Source organism: Schistocerca piceifrons, unplaced genomic scaffold, assembly GCF_021461385.2.
Source record: "Schistocerca piceifrons isolate TAMUIC-IGC-003096 unplaced genomic scaffold, iqSchPice1.1 HiC_scaffold_1872, whole genome shotgun sequence".
Classification (NCBI taxonomy): domain Eukaryota; kingdom Metazoa; phylum Arthropoda; class Insecta; order Orthoptera; family Acrididae; genus Schistocerca; species Schistocerca piceifrons.
In genome coordinates, this window is record NW_025727759.1 from 2184862 (window position 1) to 2208184 (window position 23323).

Consider the following 23323-nt stretch of genomic DNA (forward strand, 5'->3'; position numbering starts at 1 on the left):
CGAATCGCGAAGCTCACGCTTGAGTCACTTTCACCGAGCGTGATGACGGGAAATCTTCTGTTCACACCTCTCCTCATCCTGTGACCAAAATACAGCTTCTGTATTCCATCTTTGAATTCTAGACAAAGCAAGACTCACGAAAATGTTTAGAAAACGTCTGTCATGCAAAATTCACGTAGAAATAATTAAAAACACAAAATGAAACAAAATGTCACTTCTGATTACGAAAAAGCCGGGGCGTTTTTCCTCCCATTGGATAGTCAACGGGACACAGAACGAAAAAATGGCCATTCCCATTAAAGACGGGGCTTCTGGTGACGCTAGCCTAGGTCCTGGTGTGTACATGCCTTAAAATGGGTTCTACATGCGACACCTCATCGGAAAGACGAAAACCGAATTTCGCAAACTGCTTTTCGGTCTCGTGGTTACATGTTAAGGCCTGAAACGCATTTGCTGCCCAGTTAAATATGGCACCAGGAAAAGAGCTGTTACGTTATCTGATTTAGTCTGTGCAACTGCTATTCCTATGTACGTAGACGAGGTGTAAATAGTTGTTCTAATATTTCTACTTGTCCTTCACTGTACAAAAAGCCACTCCGTCCATATTACCTGAAAGTTTTTAAAAATAAGAAAAAGCCTCTCAGCCTAAGCATGTTTGAAAACCGGATGCGTTTACATGGAAGCGAAAATCGATTGCGGAATTGGAAAACAGGCAACTAGAAGCGGTTTCCAAAAATAGATTTTTAAGGCTTCACATAACCACCCAGAAGAGGTATCGGGAAGTCGATATAAGAAAGTCGGTTTTTGGAACGCCATGCGTAGGGGGTGTGTGCTGCCAGCTCTACAGCATGGTACGAGGGGGAGGGATGGAGGCAGGCGGCCCGGCAGTGCCGACACCGACGTAGACGCCCCGGCCCGCTGGCCCTGCTGCATCCGTTCCTCGGCTACCGCAGGCCCAGCTGGCAACGCCGCCCCGTGACGTCACAGCTGGGTGGGGGCAGCCGCGCGCCCCGGCTGTCGGTGCGGCCCAGTTGTGACGCAGCAGCCGTACGGGGAGCAGTGCGCCGCCAGAGCATCTCTTCTCCGCGTGAGTACCAGAGGAAGGTAAGGCGGGCAGCTGGCCTGTGCTGGGATTTCAGGAAGCTGTGGATGATGTTCTGCACGCTTTTGTCTGGTTTGTCGCCTAACTCACGGCGGACCTGCTCCTAATCCATTGTCGTACTATTAATTACAAAATAGAATTGTTGCCAACAAACGAATGGCGAATAGTGTGTTAAATTTCCCTGTCCGGTGGTTAATAATTCGCTGCTTGTTATTTGCCGTAATGCTACAGTCATCTGATTGCTGAAAGCTTCCATTAGAATAATGTGGAACGAACGGAAAATAGCGCCATATTCCGTCGGGCATTGTTTCGATGTGCCTGTAGTTCCTCGCAGGCATACATTCTGGGTGTTGACAAATTTTTAAATTCAGATAAATGTGATAGCTCGAAATTAATAACGTCTGCTATCTAACAGCTATGCTCATAAACACATTCATCAGCAGCTGTCCATAATAATAATAATAGTAATAGGCATTACTTCTCTGCAAAGAGGAAGAAGTGGTTTTGTTGTTTTGTCCATAATTAACTAGTTTATGGTAAGAACGGAATAATGTTTGAGCTTCCACTACCCTCCGTTTCGCGTTTTTTGTGTAACTTTGAGTTTTCGTGGCTCTTTATTTTTTTCGGCAAGGTTCCTAATTCATGTGTTGTTAGTTAACTAATAAACTTCTGGGCCGAAAATCGGGCATTCTTACGTTGCATCAGCTTACGGTTATTGTAGTCACGCTTGATTTCGTCATTTTCTGTGACGACGGAGTTCGTCTTGAATGCCGTAAATTCTTTGCGGCCAACTTTTGCAGGTAATTTTCTTTTCTGTTAGCACTTGATTCAGGTTCAATGGAGTTAATGTTGCTACTCCACTGGAAAGCCGATTTGTACACAGTAGACAGCCAAATCCAGACATAAACAGCCGTTTGCGTAAATGATGAAATTCAGTTGGTACCATTTGCCGACAAGGTGACTTAACTAGAACACAAGTGAGGCGTTAAGAGCCGTAACGGCCAAGGGCACTTAGTCTTCGACCCCCTATATTTAAGTGAATATCAGAGAAACCAGTGTTCAGATATAAGTAAAATGTGGCCCTACAGTACAAATAAACTGACCCAACAGATGTCAGAAGCATGAGTAAATGCTACTGTCTAACAATCGACGATTAGGTGCTTTATGGTTCTCAGCCCCACAAATGTATTACTGTACGATAAATTCCAAAACATCTCGTTCAGAATTTCAGAAAACAAGTTTTTTTTCCCCTCAGTGTAACATACGCTAATGTCCGATCTGATTTTGCTATGTGTAGTGTGTGTCTGTGGTGTATGCTGCCGCTAGCGGGATTTATGGCGAACGCAGATAAATTTGCTGCCGGGTGCTACCAAGTGGTGGCATTGACGTAACGAGTAATTGTTCATCAAACCCTATGTATTAGGCCGGTAGGGAATTAAACGTCACGCCAGTTGCGCATGTGCAGAAACTTGTGTAAGGCCCGTTCCCGCCAAAAAACCACGGGGCTGGGCCTCCGTTGCCACGTGCGTCGCTCTTTGCACACGAACCGGTGCCGCGCCGCCAATCACAGAACGCGCTGAGCGTGACGTCAGTCACACAACCCCGGGCCACACGAACTTTCGCCGAAGCGCTCTGGCGTAGACCCGGCGGCAGGTATGAAACACTTACCATCCGATTTAAAGGAAACGGTTCGGTGAAAAAATTTTATTCTTCTGCGACTTACGGCCTGATGCCTTTTGTCGATAAAGAACTGACTTTCTTTTAGTTATTCGTCGTGGTTGCGTGCTCCATCGTATTTACGTAAATCATTACACGAATTTTTAATGAACTTTCAGAGGTGAAACTCCATTGCGTGGGCTTTGCTTATAGTTCATTTGACGTAATACATTATTGCGTATGGAATATAAGCTTCGTATGAGCAGTTGCCAGCGGGCTCGTGCGCATGCGCAGAGCTGAATTCGCGTATGAGCAGTGCCTTCCTCCCGCTTGGTTACCCGGAAAAATTTCCCTGGCGCGCCCAAGCTGCCAGATTCGCGCATGCGCAGAGCAAGCTGTGTTGTAGTTGGGGGGGGGGGGTCTTTCCCCACGTGACCCGCAGCCGTGTATGTGTTTCGTGTCTTCGTTTACAGCTCCCACGTCAAATCAAAACAAAACAGATTTCTCTGGCCGGGAGCCATCAAGTGAATTAATATACATTCTCATAACAATGAAAGACCAAAATAAGTTAGTAGTTTCAATTTTCTAATTTTATATTATTTCCACGTTATTAGCAATCAACCATTAATGTCTTAATGAAGCTATTTCTGTCTTGTTTTATAGAGAAATGTGCTTCAGTTAATTTTTTTTTTCCGCTGAGGTAGTTACTTTATATGAAACGAAAGCGCGCTATTGGCTAGTTTCAACCTCGTTCAATTTAAAGTGCAAATTTTCATTTTCTGGGAAGAATGACGTTATACCACAATAAAGAACCAAACATGACAATACAGTACTGGATCTCCAAGAAAATTGGTATCACGAGAACCACATGAAACGCTGAATATCAGGTACTTCAGAGTCCATCTGGACATAGAAATGTGCAATTAGAGCGGAATCAAGCATTTTAGAATGGTTTATGAAATTCCGATGCTGCTGGAGTAGTCTCTGATGTCCTGTTCCTTTTTATGACACTGTAAGTCTCTTAATGCTATATACGTACGAACTTCTGTAAACATTGACTTGAAGCTAAGTAGGCAAATTTGGTCAGTAGTTTTGAACAAAATATTTTGTTTCAAATATAATGACAGCTGTAGCAGAATTTTATAGATCTGCCTTCTGTGAAAGTGTTTTTCGATCACAAGGCACTTGTCTAGTACTTCCTCTGCGCCAGAAGTTATTTCTTAATTTGTGTTTACGTCTTAAATTTATAGAATGCCATTCTATGCTAAATTTTAGACTGGCAGCATACCATGTTTTATCGTTCTAACTTCCCACATGGCTTCATATTTATTCCTAGAGAAGAATATAAACTGTCAGTTGTACAGTTCCTTTGCCTCACAGACAACCATGTTAATTTTTTCACATTTTGAAATAGTATTGAATTTTATTGTCCCTTATTCCGGTGTAAGCTACACAAGAAACTGTCTCTTTTTTCTTGCAAGTAATTTGTATTCCATCCTAGTAGCTTTTTGCAGTGCTGTGTAGACGTAAACCTGTTGGAAATGCTACATAACAATATTGCACAGTACGAATTAAAAAAATCTGTCAGTCACCCCTTAGCAAAATTTTATGGTACTTCGAGCTGAAATGATATTTTCCTTATTTGCATCCTTTATGTGTGTGGGATACGATGAAACAATTGCTCTAAGTACAACTCAGTATGTCCTCTCAACAACATGCCACACGAGCGGCACGGCTACACATGGTCACGTGATGCCCCACCAGAAATACGACGAAAAGCGTGTGAGCAGAGCAAGCACCGAGCACGGGCTGCCTACGTCATCGTAGCCGCGCATGCGCAGTACAGCCTGTTGTCTGGCGCTTTCTGGTAACTGCTCAAACGAACCTATAGTCAACATGCCGAAATTGTTTTTAAAGTTGAGAGCAGAGCGGTAGCTATCACCGTTCCCGAGATATTCAGTGGTTCGTCGGCGGGCCGCCCGCCATGCGGCAGACACTTGGCCCTGCTCCTCGTCAACCACGTGGTTGTTATCGGCCCCAGATTTCCTAAACCATTCAAGAAATCGAAACTTTCTTTTTTTGCGAACGATAACTTCTAATGAGTCCAATATTTCGTCGGATGATAAATATCCAAAATTTATTTACCTATCGAGATGTGAAGGTAACTACAGTTTTTCACCAAGGATCGATTTAATTTTTTAAACGGCATTTGATAACAAGTGAAATGAGAATTGCAGTGACATGGAGCACTTTAATATTTACAATACTCTAAATTGACCTACAGAAGCTAAAGAGAAACTAATTTGATGGTATGTCATAAGATGTAATTTGCTAACTATCTACAGCTGTTGATCGTTTCCTTTCGTAAGTAATGAATCCTTTTTTCTTGCTGCAGTGTACTTCATTTGCTGAAAACGTGTTTTGCCCTTTGCTTTAAGGCATCTTTGGTGGAATGTAGAATGATTCAGTTTGTTTTGATATGTGACGCTTGTAGGTTATAAAAGTTAATCGTATTTTTGTGTGAAAAGGTAATTACGTACAGTTAAATAGTTTTTGGCGGAAATCTGCGTTTCTTCTCACCTGGTCAACACATTTTTGTGTTCACTCTTTTTTTCTCCTGTCAGTAGCTGTTGACGTTTTACCAAAAGCTGTAATTTAAGGTCGTAACTACAGTGTGTTCAATTCATGTCTCCTCTTCTTTCGTTTATGTACATTCTGCCAACGTAACGAATTATATGCTGAAAACTAACGTTTGTTTACTTCTGTTCAGTGAGAGGTATAGAAAGTTAGAAGTGAATGCAATAATTGGCGCAGCTGATTTCAGTTTTGGTTTAAGTGTTTTGTGGAGGAGTTCATGTAAGAGTAATTCACTACTTACATTATTAGATACAGTAGTAGAATAACATTTCGAAGCATGATGATTATTATCAGAATACTAGCACCCAACCCCTTTGTCCCTACTCTTACATGAACACTTCCAAAAACATTTAAACAAAAAATCGAAAAGCAGCTGAACATGAAAACTCTTAACTACGCTCTGGCAGATACTACTTTAGCATTCAGTGTCCTACAACGCACCCTAGCTAACTACACACACACACACACACACACACACACACACACTCAAAGGGAACAGACTTCAGTTTCAGCATATACTTCGTTAGGTTGGCAACGTGTAGATAAACAAATCAAATAAGAGACCTAAATTGAACACACGGTAATTACGACTCTGAATCAATTTTTGGCAAAATATCCACCGCTAGTGATAGAAGACTAATTGTGGTCCACACCAAATAGCGCAAAGAATATTAAAATTGTAAAGAAAAAAAATTAACGTGAATATGTGCTTATGTCGCAGCTTTCACTCAGTTCATACTCTGTAGAAATCAAACCTGCATTTGGATTGAACTTCCTTAACTCTTGTGGAGGAAGGTGTGCAGTATACTGCTGCATCCATTTTCAATAAGCTACCGCTCGAATTCAAAAATCTTAGTAGTACATCACGCACATTCAAATCGAAATTGAAGTGTTTCCTCATTGGTCCAGTCCTTCTATTCTGTCGAAGATTTCGTTGAAAAATTAAGGTGATAGTTGTTGTATTGTTGATTGACGTGTCCGTGCACGTGCGTCATCCATTGACTGTATGTTCACTTTACTTGCCCCCAAATGATGCTCTTGATGAAGTGGCCCTCACTGACCTTCTTTCCCAGCTCCCCCAGCCATTCATTATTTGTGGTGATTTTAATGCCCACAATGTCCTTTGGGGCTCTGCAATTACCTGCCCCAGGGGTAGAGCAATTGAGAGGCTTCTCCTGTCATCCTGTGCCTACTTGCTCAATGGAGGACAGAGTACTCATTTCTCCACAGCGACTGGGTCGTTCTCTGCCATTGATCTCTCGCTTTGCTCTCCAGCTCTTGCCGCCAGTGCTCACTGGGAAGTGGTCGCTGACTTGCACGGCAGTGATCATTTCCCAATCTGGATTCACCTGCCAGATAGCATGTGCCCCGAAAGGAGACCACCACGATGGGTGCTCAGTGGGGCTGACTGGACACTTTATAGCCAGTTGGCCCAATTCGAACGCTGTGCGAATGTTGAAGTGTGGGTGGATCATATTACCAAAACGGTCCACCACGCCGCTGCAGCATCCATTCCACAGTCCACAGGCCACCGGAAGAGGCCACCTGTGCCTTGGTGCAGTGCCGAATGCCGCTCTGCGATCAGGACCAGACGTGCGGCTCTGTGTCGGCCGACTGCTGAGAATCTTGCAGCCTTTCGGGTGGCGAGGGCACGATGTCGCCGCATTATTCGTGAGAGCAAGAAGAGGTCGTGGCAAACGTTTCTGAACACCATTAATCGTTCCACCAAAAGTTCCATTGTGTGGGAGACCATCAGGAGAATTTCTGGCAGAGGAGGGAGGTGCCCCATAGCTGCTGTAATGACTAACGGCACTCTCTATACGGATCCGCGAGACATTGCCCAGACTATGGCAGCGTATTTTGCCACAGTTACTGCAACAACCAGTCAGGATCCCGGTTTCCAGTGCCATAGAGCGGTTGCTGAGAGATGTAGTCTGAACTTCCAGTCCACCTCTCATGAAGTTTACAACTGCCCATTTTCTATGTGGGAGCTGGATTCTGCATTGTCTGGGGCTCGTGACACATCCCCTGGTCACGACAGGATCCATTACAGTATGCTATGGCACCTCACAATGCGCAACAGAGAAATCCTCCTCGCACTTTTTAATGCCATTTGGGCGTCGTGTCACTTTCCTGACGCGTGGCATGAGGCAGTTTTAATCCCTTTTTTAAAACCTGGGATAGACCACACGAGCCCAAGTAGCTACCGTAGTATTCCCCTCACTAGTTGCATAGGGAAAACCTTGGAGCGGATGGTCAACCGCCGCCTTGTCTGGATGTTAGAATCCCGGCAACTCCTTAGTCGCTTTCAGTGTGGGTTCAGGAGGTTTCGTTCCACCTTCGATAACCTTGCCCTCCTGGAGGCGGCTATACAACAAGCTTTCCTACGCCGTCGTCACCTTCTAGGTGTATTTTTCGACATCGAGAAGGCCTACGATACTACTTGGAGGCGTCTCATCCTGGAGCAGCTTCACGAATGGGGTTTTCGTGGTTGTCTTCCTCTTTTTATTCAGTCTTTCCTCTCGCCACGATATTTTAGATACCGGATTGGTGACGTCCTGTCTGATCGCTTTGAGCAGGAGAACGGTGTCCCTCAGGGTAGCGTTTTAAGTGTGACTCTCTTTGCCATCGCTATTAATAGCATTACGTCCATAATGAAAAGTCCTGTCCAATGTTCTTTGTTTGTGGATGATTTCTCTTTGTTTTGCTCTTCTTCAAGCCTTGCAACGACAACTCGTCAGTTGCAACTTACGATTAGGCGTTTGGATGACTGGGCGCAGAAGAGTGGTTTTAAGTTTTCCACCTTGAAGTCTGTACTCTGTATGTGTTCTTTTTAACCGTTCTCGTTCGATTTTAACCTTTCCTGAGTTGAGGATGAGGGACGCTATTCTTACTTTTAAAGACAGTGTGAGATTTCTGGGGCTCATTTTTGACTCGAAGCTCACGTGGTTACCTCATCTTAAAGACCTGAAACGGCGGTCGCTTCAGGCTTTAAGTATTTTGAAATGTCTTGGCTACAGTACATGGGGAGCTGACAGGACTTGTCTGCTCCAGTTTTACAGGGCGTTTGTGAGATCTCGGCTCGATTATGGGTGCACGGTGTATGGGTCTGCGAGGCCTTCTTACTTAAAGTTGTTGGACGTTGTGCACCATGAAGGGCTTCGGTTGGCCACTGGGGCATTCCGAACTAGCCCCATACCAAGCCTCTGTGCAGAGGCTGGTGAACCGCCACTTCATATGCGGCGGCGGCTACTTAACAGTGCTCCAGGCGTATAAAACTTTGTCCACACCCTACACCCCTGCATACCATACCGTTGCTCAGCCTCCTCTGGCACGATTTCATAACCGGCAACGTGCGACGCAGCCCTATGCGATTCGCGCACAGGATTGCCTCGGTGCGATGTCTATGGCTGGTCTTCGTGTTTTACGTCGCGGTTGGAGCAGATCTCCACCTTGGCTCCTCGGGAGACCCAAACTTATTTTAGATTTGACTAATTTTAAGAAAGCTGGCACACGAGATTTTACGTTCGAATCTCTGTTTTTTAACATTTTAGATGTGCATCACGGTTTCACTGTCGTTTATACTGATGGCTCCAAACAGGAGAGTTTCCTTGGCTGTTCTGTGGTGTTCCCTGATCATGTTACCCGGATTCGCCTCCCTGCCGAATATACCGTTTTCGCAGCGGAGCTCCACGCGATCCTGACGGCACTGGAGCAGATGCATCGTGTTCGGGGCGATCGATTTCTTCTCTGCTCCGATTCTCTTAGTCCCTTACAATCACTGCAGAACCTATACCGACTGAAGAGATGGTCCAGCTGATACATGACCAACTGTACTTGCTCCAACGGCGGGGTAAAGAGGTATCCTTCTGCTGGGTGCCTGGTCATGTCGGCATATGGGGCAACGAACAGGCTGATCGGGCTGCCAAGGAGGCCTGCAGAGAGCAGGATGTGATCCACTGTCCTATCCCCTTGCAGTCCGTCATCGCTGCACTCCACAGGAAGTACACTGAGTTGTGGGAGGACGAATGGCTGGCGGTGACGGCCAATAAACTGCGGTCGGTAAAGTCGACCACTCGGCTGTGGCGTTCCTCCTGCCGGCTGCTCAGGCGGGAAGAGGTGGCCCTCACACGTCTTCGGATCGGGCACTGTCCTCTCACACATAGCTATTTATTACGGCGGGAGGATCCTCCGTTTTTGTGATGTTTGTGGTGTGCCCATCTCTGTCCGGCAGATTTTAACGGACTGCGTTTTATACCGTGATGCAAGGGCAGAAGCAAAAGTTGATGGGGATCTGCCCTGTGATTTAGCTAACGATGAGACTTGTGTGTCTAGGGTTTTTAAGTTTTGTGATGTGTCTGGACTCTGGCCTAAACTTTTAGGCTGGCGGTTTCAGTGTATTGCAGAGTGGCTGACTCCTCCCTTTTTTCCTTGCAGTCAGCCAGCCACTTCCATCTGCTATATTGTTTTAGCTCCCTCTACCTTTTTCTTCTTGTGTTGTCCATGTTTTCCTGCTGACGCCCTGCTTCATCCCACGCTTCGGTGTGGGTGAGCACATATTTTTCAATGATTGTTCCCCGTGTTTTATGTTCCGTTTGTTGTGAATGTTCTGAGTTTTTTTCTTGACACCCGTCTCACTATGGTACTGAACGGGCGCTGAAGACCTTGCTGTCGTGCGCCCACAAAACCCTTTTACTACTACTACTACTACTATTACTACTATGGATTGACTTTTTCGCGTTCGTTAACATTTTATTTTTGTCAACACTTTTATGTTGTAATGTCATGTACTGACAGGCTCCATGACCTTGGAGATTGGAGATTTGCTTCTCAATTTCGCCCTACGGAGCTTGACGTGTAAACAAAAAAATAAACAACAAGAAAAAATGTCTGTACTATCAGTGCATTCTAAAGTCATGGATAATACGAAACCATTCATTGTTTGTTGTCTCATGAAGGAATACATGTCTTACGGAAAATGCTACAAATGGCAGAGTGGCCAAAATGGTTATTAACCTGTGTGTGTGTGTGTGTGTGTGTGTGTGTGTGTGTGTGTGTGTGTGTGTGTGTGCGCGCGCGCGCGGCCTGGGAGATCAGGGAAAAATCCGGAAATTTTTTCATCCGGTAGAAAACCGGGGAAAACCCAGAAATATTTTACAATTCCGGGAATTTTTCATTGTTTTAGTTTTCAGTTAAATTTTTATAACTTCGATTGGTAAGAACCAACGCTCTAACAAAGGCTATTGCTGTATCTCGCTACTGCAGAATAATACTGCAGCAATAAAACGTGAACGAGAGAATAGAAAACGAAAATAACACTGGAGTTGCGAAGGAAATGCGCCATGTACAACATAAAAACACAGTGCTCATACAAGCGTCTGCCAATAGCAAAATGTGTGAAAGGCTTTAGGAAGACCTCATGACGACAAATTGCCTCTGATGAGCGTGACGTCACAACTGCTTACATTAGATTCTTTTGAGCAGTTGCGAGCGAGCTCTAGCGCAGTTGAGTCGCGTATGAGCAGTACCTTGTCCCGTTTCTGGTTACAGAAGTGTGGCAGTTAGTTGCATGAGCAATAGCAGCAAGCAGCCAGCAGCCAGGTGCTACCCGGAAAAATTTCACTGACGCGCGCCTAAGCTGGCACATTCACGCATGCGTAACAGGCCCGGGTCTAGGGGACGAGTGGCAAACCGCGCTATCTGTCCTGGGCGGCAATGTCGTGGGGGGGAGGGGGGTAAAATTTCTATTCTTGATGGAAAAGACATCGTTTCTCAAAGCGCCTAGTATCCAGCGCACGTTGGTCTATCGAGTCTTCATATGATTTTGAAACGCATCACTGTAGGATTTTGAACATTTTTGAACAAATTATAAGTCGATTTCTGAATGAATCATAAGTTGAATTTTTGTATGCGTGCGTAGTGTACGTGATGTGTATGCCAGGGGAATCGCCGTCGCATCTAGAAATAAACTTTCCTGCAGACAAAAGGGGACAGGGCTACACAAGCTGGGCGGAACAAAGCCGAACGGGTGAATGCCAATCGCTGTTTGTATGGTTGACTAGGATTGCGAATGATCAGCGTTGTTATAATTACTAGCGGAATCCATAGGCTGAGACTACCAGAGTGGAAATAAACGAGTACAGGAATAAGAGGTAAGAAAGATTACTTACCTTCTTTCTATCCATGAAAAGGAAATTTTGATAGGAAAGTTTTGGCCACACCGTTAGACTAGTAAGGGCCAGTCGCACAGTCCCCAGATAACAGCCGCTAAAGCTGTATTCTGGTAGTGGCGCGGAAAACGCGTTGTACGAACACGTAATTACGCCTGACCGGAGAATAAACGTGGGATAACTAAACCGGTGATTGTGGTAGGGTTAGTGGAGTTAACCGGAGAATAATTTTTGACACTGGCAGGAAAAGTTACAAAATAAGTGATAACAAGGTTGTTTGTTCGGACGAGGAAGGAGAAGAAACGGGGACATCACACATATTACGGGAAAATATGGAGATTCCAAATTTATATCAAGTTTCGTACTACTACTTTCCGATCTCATGTTTGAGAAGCTAGAGAGTGTGATTGAAATGTGTAACTGTTTCCTAACACACAAACGTTTTGCTTGTAGGTCGCCTAATAAAAAAATGCCAAAACATCTTGTTTATTTGGTGTGTGTAAAAACGGCTGCAATATTAGGCAGGCCTATTTCGTCTACCAGACAGTGACAAAATACGCGTAATCAGATCGAGAAACCACAGTAGTCTTAGTTACTATTTGTATTAACAGCTTTTTCAGTACTGGACAGCGACATGTCGTTTTCTCATGTAGCAAAACGTTTGACGGACTTTGATGAGGTAATAGATTCTTTCCCAGAAAAGAAAGCACGCCATGTAAAGCTGTAGCAAGAGTAGGGAGAAAGATGCTAGGACTTACGGGTTGAAGAAATGTGTACTGTCTTGCTTGTCTCTTGTCTTTACTGGTTTTATGTACCCTATATATAATTTTATGTCACAAAACAGCAAGTTGTTAGCTAATAAGCAATAGAGAGTGCAAATTTTGTAAAGAGTTTTTGTTCTTCGGGTTACAAATAATCCCATCCAATATTAATTCAGAGTTTTTTTAGGAGGGGCGGGTGAGACAGCGCAGGACATTTTAATTTCCACCGTCTTGAATATAGTTTGATGGCTTCCATTACACAATATTCCACGTTTGAATTTCACAGAGCGAAATACTGTGACGGGCGATAGAAAAATGCTGTGTGAAGAGGCGTGGCATTGCACTTTGGCACACTGCTGACCAAATGACATGTCTCACATTTCCTCGAACACGTGTGTTCTATGGATCAGACCCTTCAGAAAGATGTGCGCTACAAAATCAACATAGTTTTTGAAAATATGAAAAAAACGCTCTTGTATTACCCCGGTCGGAAATACCGTAGATACGGGGGCTATGCACAGAGCAGTCTTGAGTTGTGGCGGAGAGGTGGGTAGTCTCCACGTGGCTCATGTTTACGTTTTAGTGATTTTGCTGTTCGCTCTTTGTCTATTGCTCTCGCGTCAAATGAAAACAAAACATTTTTTCTGTGCCCGGGAGCTATCAAATGAAATAAAATACTCACATAGTTACGGAAGGCTAAAATTTGTTATTAGTTTCAGACTATTTTGTTTTCACCTTTCTGACAGTCAACCATTAATCGCCTTGCAGAACAATGAAGTTACTTTTGTCAGTTTGCTAAAGAAATTTGGCTTTATTAACCTTTTCCGCAGAGGCAGTTAACTTATTTGAAATGAAGTGTATATTTCCACATTATTAGCTAGCTTTAACTGTTCGCTGAATTTCAAGTGCACAATTTCATCTTCTAGCACGTTTGGCATTATGCCATAATAAAGAACCAAACATGAGATGATACAGTACTGGTACTCCAAAAAATTTTCATCCGAATCAGGACATGCAAATGTGCACTACAAGCCGAATTATGCATTTTAGTATGGTGCTCCAAATTCCCATGCCCTTGGAGTATTCTCTAATGTCTTTTTTTCTTTGATGACATAATGTAAGATCTTTCAATGTTTTATACATACGAACATTCGGGCTTCCTGCGTCATCGTGGTGACGCCTCTTACCTGTCGCTCTCTGGCAACTGCTGAAACGATCCTATATCTTAACAGGTCGCGGGAAAATAATGCGGATGATTGTTTGAAAAGCTTTACTTCATAGTAAATTTCCTTTTACGGAAGATGATGTATGTACGAGAATGTACGATGAATTTCTTAAATCACGGAGCATTTGATCTCATTTAAAAATCTACCCTTTCAGGACGACCATTTAGAATAATTTCGAGCCCAGAAGATCAGACATTTATGTCGTTGTTACAAATTTTACTGGCCCATTTGTGTAGTGTATCTTAAAAGCGACACGCGCAAAAAAAAAAAAAAAAAAATAAAATAAACATATGTAAAGGTTTAACTTCTCTTGCAGTTTAATAATCTTAGACACTAATATGTGAAAGCTTTCCTTTTTTTGTAACAACACTGCGTATGTTAATTTGAACCATGAATGTTTCGTGTTTGTGTGTTTGCGCTACTTGACAGTAATGTTCCTGTTGGCTGCCTCCATCATGTCCTGTGCTCCGAATATCCACTACATCGACTGGCGAGATCACGTGACATGAGCTATGACTGGCTTTGAGAAGTGCATCGCAATCTCGATTTCAATGCTTCAGAAAGTAACATGGGGTGTTTGGTGGCATTCGAATTGATACTTTCGTAACACGAAAATATACAGTGTAGATTTTGCTGCGCATCAGCCATCTTTCCAATAGGTGTTTTTTCCCTGAATTTCGTTTCTTAAAGTGCCAGGAAATTATACACCGGTGTATAAAACCACAACCATTCAAAGGATTGATAAGTTTTACAGTTTCGAGGAATAGTGTGTCACTTAACACGGAAAAAGTGTATTTTCACCCAGGAGAAAGTTCATTTTTTACCGGAAAACCCGTGAAAATACGGTAATTCTTTTTCCTTGTGCACATATACACCCTGTAATAACTGTCACTTGCTGACAGACACCATAAGAAAACTGCGTTCAAGTCGTAACTTTGCCCTAACATAAGGCTGTTTGCAGAAACTAATAGAGACATATACACAAATAAATCACAAGTATGTGTGCTAGAGGCTACATTAAACAAATATTCTGGCAATAAATACGCAACTGACTTACGTAATGAAAAGTGATGTTATTTGCTGTTGGGCTTCATTAATAATAAAAACAATTCGTCTGTGTGTTGATAGCGTTCCACAGTAGTCTATCCTCTCCAGGCCTCTTCATCGCCACCTAATTACTTCATCCTACATCCATTCTAATCTGCTTACCATTGGCAAGCCTCGATCTTTCCCTAAAATTAAGCCTCCATTACCAAACTGACGATTTCTTGATGCTTCATAATATGCCCTGTCAACCAACTCCTCTTGTAGACAAGTTGTACCATAATTTCCTCTTCTTCCTCTATTTAATTCACTAACTCTTCTTTAGTTATACGATCTTCGTGTCTAATCTTCAGCATTCTTATTTATTATCACGTTTAGAAAGCGTCCATTGCCTTCTTGACAGAACTGTTCATCGTCCATGTTTCACTTACATAGCTGAAAGAGGCTACGCTCCACTCAAATACCATTATGAAATACCACTCAACCATTAAAATTCCCCCCAGGGGTCCACAACTTTTTTTGTGGATACGTGCGTAGCGAGCACAGGACCCCGAGCTAATGTGGCCTTCCTTCCTTTCTGAGCTGCATACCTTCCCTTTCCGCATCCTTCCCCATCCCCTATCTTCGCCCCTGCTCCCCTCACCTCTGGCTCTTTCCTTCCGTTTCTCCCCATCTGGGAGTATGGTTTGTGCCTACGTCCGGAGACGGACGCTCTAAACTGTCACAAATTCCTTGCTTTCTATACTTGAAAGTCTTCGTCCTTCCTCTGTCCTTCTCTTTTCCTTCCCGCTTCTCTCTGCACTTTTCTCCGCTGCGGCGTTTGAGACCCCTCTTCTTTCCTTTCCCTTTCTCTTTTTTCCTCCCTGTGCGCGTCTGAAGGCCGATCCACGCACTTCCATGCGTAGCCAGTGACGGGGTAACGCGTAATTCCCCGCCCCGGGTAGACAGGTAGGACACGTACGTACCCCCTGGTAACGGCCAGGCCCAGGGAGGGTGATTACCCGAGCTGATACCTTCCGAAAGTGCCGATTGCTCCCTCCGTCCGTTTGTCGGGAGGTGTGACCTGAGGTGTGAACAATCACCTAAGGTGGGAGTGCCCTCAGTTAGGGCCCCCACAATGGAGGAGCGCGCCATCGGAGGCGCCGGTAATCATGCGGGATTCTTCCGCAATGGTTTCCTCACCTTCCACTATGTCTGCTCACAAGTGTAAGTATACTGAGTCTCAACCACAGACGGTTCTTCCGTCGTTCCCACAGTTCCTTGTTGTTTCTCGGTCTGACGAAGGTCACGACTTCTCCACGGTCAACCCTTTCATTATTCAGAAAGGTGTCGACGCAATTGCAGGTCCTGTAAAGTCTTGTTCCAGATTATGGACTGGCACCCTGTTGTTAGAAACAGTCGGTGCCCTCCAGGCACAAAAATTGCTGCGTACTTCTCTGCTCCACACCTTCCCTGTCCGGGTGGAACCGCACCATACCTTAAATTCCTTGCGTGGAGTCGTTTATACATGCTCCCTCGATGGATTGTCTGACGAAGAAATTCAGCACTACCTGTCTGACCAGGGCGTAATATCTGTTCATAGAGTTATGAAAAGGGTTGACACGAACATCATTCCAACCCGCACTGTCTTCTTGACATTTGACAAAGTTCAACTCCCATCAAAAATCAAAGCAGGCTATGAGATAATTTCCGTTCGCCCTTACGTCCCAAACCCTACGCGTGGCTATCGGTGTCAGCAGTTCAATCACACCAGCCAGTCCTGTTCCAATCCGGCCAAATGTGTTACGTGTGGCAAGGATGCCCATGAGGGTGCTTGTCCACCTCCATCCCCTCACTGCATCAACTGTATGGGTTACCATGCTGCTTCCTCTCGAGATTGCCCCATTTTTAAAGACGAAAAGCTCATCCAGGAAATCAAAGTGAAGGAATTCGCCAGTCGACAGCCCACCGTGCCTCAGACAGGAAAATACAGCACTGTCCTTGCTTCTCCTCGGCCAACAAAGGAGGCGGCCATGCAGACTTGCGACCTCACCTTTAGTACCACGGTCGTCAGATCGGCCAGCGCAAAGATCGCGCGTTCAACCTCACCACTTTCGCCTGCCCACTCTATGGCTCACCCTTCATCGGGTTCTGCTAAATCTCGAGCCCAAAAGTCAGACACCAAGCCTTCCAAAAAAGAGCATACTCGTGAAGAGTTTTTACGTACCGCAACTTCCCAACCATCGGTTCCTCCTTCATCTAAACATCATACTTCTAAGAAGGCTCAAAAGAAACCCAGTTCCTCTCCTTTTCCGCCAAGGCGTGTCCCATCTACAGCACCACCTGGCGGAAATCGCCCTCGGCCGTCTTCTGTGTCGCCGAGGCGCACTGCTGGTGGCCGGTCAACCAGCCGATCGCTGGTGGCAGGAGCTGCTCCTGACCAACCTATGGATCAGGATCTTCTGCCTTCGGCTGAATGCCATTCCATGCTGTCGGTCGCTAGCTCCGAGCAGTTTTTGAGTTGACAGCAACTTTGGTCACATTCCTCCATTTTTGTGTTCACCCCATGTCCATTATCCACTGGAATATCCACGGCATTCGAGCCAATAGGGATGAATTGTCGATCCTCTTATGATCCTACTCGCCGGTCATCTTCTGTCTTCAGGAAACAAAGCTGCGTCCCCATGACCGCTTTGTTCTCCCTCATTTTCAGTCCGTCCGATATGATCTCCCCTCTGTTGAAGGCACTCCAGCCCATGGAGGACTCATGATTGTTCTCCACGATACTCTCCATTATCATCCAATCCCCTTAAACACTTCCTTCCAAGCTGTCGCCGTCCGTCTTTCCCTTTCCGGATACGCGTTCTCTCTTTGTACTGTATACATTCCATCGTCCACACCAATGGCACGAGCTGATCTCCTTCATCTTCTTAGTCAGCTTCCACCCCGCCATTTGCTGGTTGGGGACTTCAATGCCCACCACCCGCTTTGGGGATCTCCACATCCTTGTCCACGTGGCTCACTATTGCTAGACGTCTTCCACCAAGCGGATCTAGTTTGCCTCAACACTGGGGTCCCTACATTTTTGTCTGCCTCCACGACACATTTATCTCATTTGGAACTTGCGGTCGGTACTGTTCCGCTGGCTTGGCGCTTCGAATGGGTCGCCCTTGATGATACACACTCGAGTGACCACCTTCCATGTGTTCTTAGACTGCAGCCTCAACTGCCATATATGCGTCCGAGACTCTGGAAATTTGCCCAGGCCGACTGGACACTTTTTTCGTCTCTAGCGACATTCGATGACCGTCACTTTCCCAGCGTTGACGATGAGGTCACACACGTTACCGACATTATTCTTACAGCTGCGGAACGTTCAATACACGCACCTCCGAATTGCCCCGGCGCCCCCCAGTTCCTTGGTGTAACGAGGCATGCCGTGACGCAATACGTGAGCGGCGACGTGCTCTCCGCGTTTTCCGCCACCATCCTACTTTGGCCAACTGTATCCGCTATAAGCAGTTCCGAGCGCGATGCCGTCGTGTCATCCGCGATAGCAAGAAGGCAAGCTGGAAATTCTTTATTAGCTCATTTATCACCTTCACTCCCTCCTCGGAAGTTTGGAGTCGGCTTCGACGGTTCTCAGGCGCGCCTAGTTTCTCCCCGGTCTCTGGGCTCACTGTCGCGCATGTTACATTAGTGGACCCCGTCGCAATTTCTAACTCATTTGGTCAGCACTTTGCTAAGATTTCGAGCTCTTCAAATTACCCGCCAGCGTTTCTCCCGAAGAAACGTGCAGCGGAAGTGTGACCTCTTGCTTTCTCCTCTCAAAATCGCGAAAGCTACAATACTGTTTTCTCCATGCGGGAACTCCAACATGCACTCTCTTCTTCTCGCTCCTCCGCCCCAGGACCGGATGGTATCCACGTCCAAATGTTGCTGCATTTATCAACCCATAGTCTGCATTACCTCCTTCGCCTTTATAATCGAATTTGGACCGACAGTACTTTTCCCAGACGATGGCGGGAAGCTATCGTCGTTCCCGTTCGGAAACCTGGAAAGGACAAACATCTCCCCTCTAGCTATCGCCCCATTTCTCTCAAGAGTAGTGTCTGTAAGGTTTTGGAGCGTATGGTGAATTACCGTTTAGCTTGGTGGCTGGAATCCCGCAGTCTTTTAACACCTGCCCAATGCGGATTCCGAAAGCATCGTTCTGCCGTTGACCATCTTGTTGCTCTCTCCACTTGTATCATGAATAATTTTCTCCGGAAACGCCAAACAGTAGCAATATATTTTGATCTGGAGAGAGCATACGATACCTGTTGGAGGACAGATATCCTCCGCACACTGTTCTCTTGGGGCTTTCGAGGTCGGCTGCTCCTTTTTCTTCGCGAATTTATGGCAGAGTGTACATTTAGGGTGCGGGTGAACACTACTCTCTCCCGTACTTTCTCCTAAGAAAACTGGGTACCCCAGGGCTCCGTGCTGAGTGTTGTACTGTTTGCCATTGCCATCAAATCCAATTATGGATTGTCTCCTTCCTGATGTCTCGGGCTCCCTCTTTGTGGACGATTTTGCGATCTACTACAGCTCAACGGACCAGCCTTCTTGAACGACGTCTTCAAGGATGTCTCGATCGCCTCCACTCTTGGAGCATCGAAACCGGCTTCCGTTTTTCTCCCAGTAAGACCGTTTGTGTTAATTTTTGGCGACGTAAGGAGTTTCTTCCACCCTCCTTACATCTAGGACCTGTCAACCTTCCGTTTTCGGACGTCGCTAAATTCTTGGGTCTTATGTTTGACAGAAAACTGTGCTGGTCCTCCCACATTTCGTATCTTTCGGATCGCTGTCTGCGATCCCTCAACACCCTCCGTGTCCTGAATGGTACCTCCTGGGGAGCGGACCGAGTGGTCCTTCTCCGCCTCTATCGCGCCTTAGTGCGCTCGAAATTGGACTATGGAAGCATAGTCTACTCCTCTGCTCGGCCGTCTATTCTTCGGCGTCTCGACTCTATCCACCACCGTGGATTACGTTTAGTGTCTGGAACTCCAGCCCTGTGGAAAGGCTTTATGCTGAGACTGCTGAACCTGCGCTGTCCAATCGGCGAGCAGTCCTTCTGAGCCGTTATGCCAGCTATCTGTCTTCCATGCCTGCTAATCCAGCCCATGACATATTTATCGACGCCTACTTTGATGTAGGGTATGCAGGCCGCCCCTCCTCCCTACTACCACCGGGAGTCCGCTTCCGTCGACTGCTCCATTCTCTTTCCTTCCGCTTTCCTACAACCTTCTTGACAACTTGGGGTACAGTACCGCCTTGCCTCCGTCCCCGGATCTGCCTGCTCCGTGACCTTTGTCGATTTCCCAAGGATGGTACCCCTTCACTTGTTTATCGTCGGGCATTTGCTGCTCTATGTGCACAAATGACGGAAGCCACATTTATTTTCACCGATGGCTCGAAAACATCGTTAGGTGTAGGGAGTGCCTATGTTGTTGGCGACACCCCAACTCACTTTCGGCTTCCCGGCCAGTGTTCGGTCTATACTGCGGAGCTTTACGCTGTTCTCCGGGCTGTCCACTACATCCGCCGCCATCGGCGGATACAGTACGTTATCTGCTCCGATTCTCTCAGCTCTCTCCTCAGTCTCCAAGCTCTTTACCCTGTGCGCCCTCTGGTCCACCGGATTCAGGACTGTCTGCGCTTGCTCCACCTGGGGGGCGTCTCGGTGGCGTTCCTCTGGCTCCCGGGACACGTTGGTATCTGCGGAAATGAGGCGGCCGATATTGCAGCCAAGGCTGCAGTCTCTCTTCTTCGGCCAGCTATTCCATAGATTCCCGTCGCCGATCTACGGCGCGTTTTATGTCGTCGTGTTGTTCATTTATGGCACGCGCACTGGTCAACTCTTCCCCAAAATAAATTGCGGGACGTGAAAACTCTTCCTTGTGCTTGGACCTCTTCCTCCCGAACGCGTCGTCGGGAGGAGGTAATATTAACTAGACTCCGGATAGGGCACTGTCTTTTTAGCCATAGACATCTTTTAAGCGGCGAACCTCCCCCACTCTGTCCCCACTGCTCTCAGTTGTGGACGGTAAGACACCTTTTAATTGAGTGCCCCTATTTTACTCCGTTACGCGCCCGTCTACAGCTGTCGCCTGATATATCGTCAATTTTAGCAGATGACATGCGATCGGCCGATCGCGTTCTAGAGTTCATTCGTGCCAGTGAAATGACGTCAGTCATTTGATTTTTATTTTTGGGATACCCAGCCCCTTTCTGTAGTGGATTTTTAAGCCTTCCTTCTGTTTTTAGTTTCTCCAATTTTATGACTTTCGTTCCCACTGCTGCTGGTTTCTATTTTAGATTTTTTATTGTTTCTTAAGTCCCGGACTGGGCGCTAATGACCAAAGCAGTTTTGCGCCCTAAAACCACAAAAAAAAACCATTAAAATTAATTTGATGTGAACAAATGTTCTTTTTCAGAAACTCTTTTCTTGCTACTGACAGTGTGCATTTTGTATCCTCTCTACTCCTACTTTCTCAATAACTGCTTCCCTTCAAAGTCATTGGAGTTTGGTTTCTTTACAAGCTGTAGATAATCTTGCGTCCCTGTTTTTTACCACTGATACCTCCGGAGCTTCAAAGAGTGTCTTTCAGTTAATATTGTCAAAACCTCTGTAAATATGCAAATGCTATAAACACAGGTTTGCTTTTCTTCAGTCTGTCTAATTAGCTAAGTGGTAGGATCAGTATTGTCTCTCGTGTTCAGACATTTTACAGAAATCTAACATTGCGTTCATATCAGTTCGTATAGCCCCTCCCCCTCTCCTCTCTACATACTCCTTCCACCATATATCCTTCTCTTATTTGCTTAGTTCTGGGTACCCAAATGAGCTTTCGGCAGTTCGTTCTCCTTTGAGCAAAGTTTTTTTTTCTTATTTAATGTCGGCACCCAAGTTTTCCAAGTGCAACATCGCTTTTGCGATTTTCGACTCTGTCAGCGTATTTTTAGACATCTCTGTTCCCCATGGTCTACTTTATTTGCTACGTTTTTATATTTTTTGTCTATTAAATTAAACATTCGTGTTTTATCCAAAGATTTCAACTGTACCTTTTCCGATTAACATTCTCTGCTGCATTCACCACCACTTCTTCTTCTCAATGAAGATATCTATTCGTATTGTAATCGATTCCTTTCTCTATTTCAATCAGCCGTTGCCTGTAACATTAACGAAAAACTCTGCGCCTTAACTTATTCAGGTTCCACGTCTTTATCTGCTTCCGTTTACTGTCAGTTTGCGTAGTTGTAAACTGCAGTCCGTAACCAATAAATTATCGTCTGTGTGCGTCTGTACCAGGAAATGGCTTACAGTTTAAAATCTGGTTCGAAAACTCTGTTCCTAGGCCGGCGGCGGTTGCCAAACAGTTCTAGGCACTTCATTCCGGAACCGCACGACTGCTATGGTCGCAGGTTGGAATCCTGCCTAGGGCATGGAACCTCAGCTGTTAAGTCCCATAGTGCTCAGAGCCATTTAAACCATTTTTTTCTGTTCCAAGTATGTATTATTCTTTCATGGTTATCGAGCAAAGTGTTTGCGATCATTACATTATGGTCTGTGCAGACTTCTGTCAGATGGATTCCCCTTTCATCCCTTCCCCCGAAGTCTATATTTTCTTACTATTTTCTCTTTTTATACCTGCTACCGTATTCCAGTCTCCCACCACATTTTACATTTTTGTCCCGCTTACCTGGTTAATCTCTTTTAGCGTACATTGTTTCAGTCTGTTCATTGCCTGTGGTGTGAGTGATAGCGTAATGTCTATCTTGGTAATGATGTCAACAATAATGGCAATTTGGAGACGGGGCAGAATGAATGTTGTGGTTCTCTTCATTGGTAGTTGCAACAGCCAACTCACGCTACTGTCAAGTAGTAAATGTGAGGGCAATGGTAGCATGCTTTCGACTGCGACAGTAAACGCACATTACGAGTGTATCATTTTAGACTTCGGAAGCAATTGCCGGATATCTGGTGGTGGTGCTGTTACAGTGAAACACCGGAATCTGGAGAATGTCGACTTTCACTGGTGAATGTCAACATTCACGTAGTCGCTTAGTGTATGTCCGAAATATTTGCTTAACACCCTTATTTCTGACTTAAACCGGTAAATGTTGACATTCACCATGCACTAATGCTGAAATTTGAACATGTTGGAGATTTATATTTTCTTCTCCGTAATTCAGTCGCTATAAAACGTCAGAAGTGTGACGTAACTTTTTCGCCTCTTTCTGAAAGGAATGACCAAGAACTTAAAGTACACAGTACATTCTACATGAGAAAAGAAAATAATAGTTATAAAAATTACTGAATTATATGATTCAAATCTTATTTATTGCAACAACTTGAACTGTTATGGCACTTGGAATTGCACAAGAGCCCCTCGCTTCTACAACTGCATTTATTTGTGGAACTCTTCCTTTTGCAACGACGCCTTGTATAGCCTTGTCCCCCGCCTCTAGAATTAGGTGCAGCTGCTTCTCTCAGCGTCATTTCTTGAAAGGAAATCTCATCTATGGAAAGTAGCTTATGTTCACAAATTACGAACTGATTACGTGTGTAAAGCTGCATGAAGGTACCATTTTTATTTGCCAGTTTATAGAAGTGGGAGTCTTCTATTCCCACAACAACCGCTAACACATTTCGGCTATCTGTACGACTACGGTCGACGTCAGGGCCTCGTATTCGTACATTAT

The 23323-nt window shown here is 45.2% G+C and overlaps 1 protein-coding gene across 1 annotated transcript in view; it reads left to right on the forward strand.

Moving 5' to 3' along the window:
• The first annotated feature begins 1028 nt into the window (after positions 1 to 1028).
• LOC124741137 (TD and POZ domain-containing protein 1-like) overlaps positions 1029 to 23323 on the forward strand; it is a 53833-nt gene continuing 31538 nt past the window's right edge. Inside the window, exon 1 of the mRNA XM_047248665.1 lies at positions 1029 to 1104. The gene's annotated coding sequence lies outside the window, so the exon portion shown is untranslated. The remainder of the gene's footprint in view (positions 1105 to 23323) is intronic.